The sequence below is a fragment of the Myotis davidii genome, unplaced genomic scaffold (assembly GCF_000327345.1).
Source record: "Myotis davidii unplaced genomic scaffold, ASM32734v1 scaffold1477, whole genome shotgun sequence".
NCBI classification, from domain to species: Eukaryota; Metazoa; Chordata; class Mammalia; order Chiroptera; family Vespertilionidae; genus Myotis; species Myotis davidii.
In genome coordinates this window covers 626,076-627,827 of record NW_006288182.1, presented here as the reverse complement: position 1 = coordinate 627,827, position 1,752 = coordinate 626,076, and the positions used below count along the sequence as shown (strand labels likewise).

The 1,752-nt window shown below is 44.6% G+C and overlaps 1 protein-coding gene across 3 annotated transcripts in view; it reads left to right on the top strand.

The window, feature by feature from the left end:
• The window catches only part of DGUOK (deoxyguanosine kinase), a 43,280-nt gene that overhangs the window by 20,408 nt on the left and 21,120 nt on the right, over window positions 1-1,752 (top strand). The window lies entirely within an intron of this gene.

Below are 1,752 nucleotides of genomic sequence, written 5' to 3'. Positions count from 1 at the left end.
AGCGCTGCTGATGCCTGAACGGTATGTGGAATGAAGTGGGCGGGCATCGGGAGGCCACTATGGCACGGGGCAAGCACTATGGGCAGTCTATCTGAAGTGTACCTGGCGTATAAGACGACCCCCCCACTTGGAGGCATATTTTTCAGGGCCAAAAAATCGTCTTATACGCCGGCAAATACGGTAGATGTCCTTCTGACCCTCATGCATGTCTTTTCATTCTTCATAATTTTCTGCCCCCCCCCCCTTATTTTAGGGAGAATTTCTTGAGCTGATACTCTATATGACATTCAGTCATCAGGTTTACTGCAGTCTTCACTGGGTGTTTTGTTTTGGAAATTGTATTTTTCTCCTCTAAGTCTAAGAATGTTCTTTTCACATTGCTCCCTTTTTTATGACAGCCTGTTTTTATCAATGTGGCCATCTTGAATCTCAATGAGATTCTTCTGTTTTTTCCTGTTCTTGGCAACAGCTGTCTCCTAAGAGGCTGCTTGTCTTGAGCACACTGATTGATCCTCTCCTTTTGAATTGCTGAATATTTTTATATCCAATGATTATTCCTCTATTTGTTTATATGTTAGAAATGATGTTTGCATTTGTTCTGCAGCTGAAATGTTTCTTTCAGAAATTATATAGGCCTCTGTGCAGTTTTTTGTTCTGGAACAGTCTCCCTTTGGTGACCCAAAGCCCGCGGGTGGAATAGCCCCCTCCCAGTCAACCTAATACATCTGTCAGCACAGCGCCCCACTCATTCAGTGGGCTTCCATGCCGGCTCAGATCTGTGCCATACCACAGGCTAGTGACATCAGAGACGCCAGTTGATTCAGGTTTGTTCCCCTGCTTCTACCTCCAGCTCTTAGCCAAGGACTGCTTCTCAGGCTGGTGTGTGTTGTGGTTAGGGGGGACTGGAAAGAGGGGAAATCATTTTGTGACTCACTCTGCTCTACATGTATTGCGCCTGCTGAAGCCTTCTGAAGGTATGGGACCCTTTCTGGAATGTAGGGATGATAATAAGCCAATCTAGACCACTGTGGTTATCCAACCTTTTCTCCCATCTTGTATCGTTGTCTCTACCTGAAATGCTTTTCTTAATCCCCATTTCCATCTATGAAAATGCACATATCATTCCACATAGCTTAATGCCACTCCCTGCCCCCCCCCCCGAAACTTGCTCAGATTCCTTCCACCATAAGTGAGCAGCCCTTCGTCACATGTTCTGCCTTATATTCCAGCTCTTTATGTCCTTGTCATCCTCTTTCCGTTTGCATTGTGAGCTCCTTGAGCTTGGGAATCGTATCTTGCTTGCTCCTATATAGAGAAATACTAGAATGAAGAAGTTAGAGGAAGCCAGGTTTGATACCTCATTCAGTACTTACTCACCATGAGACCTTGGACAAGTGGATTTTCTCCTCAGGAAAATGGACATAATAGCATACCTACCTCATGAAGCTGTTCTGAAGATTAAATGAGATAACATAGCATAGTGAACATGGAAATAAATCTTAGTTATGTTTTCTATATCCCTTGTAGCACCTAGCTCATGTAATGCCTCATTCACATAGGCCTTCATTTAATGGTGACTGAGTGAATTTGGGTCCAGAGTGCTTTGTGCAAAACTCACTTTTGCCCTGAGTCATGCCAGAGCTCAGGAAAGAATCCAGGGCTCCTGAGTGTCCCACACATGCCACCTGCACATACTGAGTAAGTGGGTCCTTCATAAAGTCTGTAGAATGGAGGACGAAGGAGGGTTTTGTT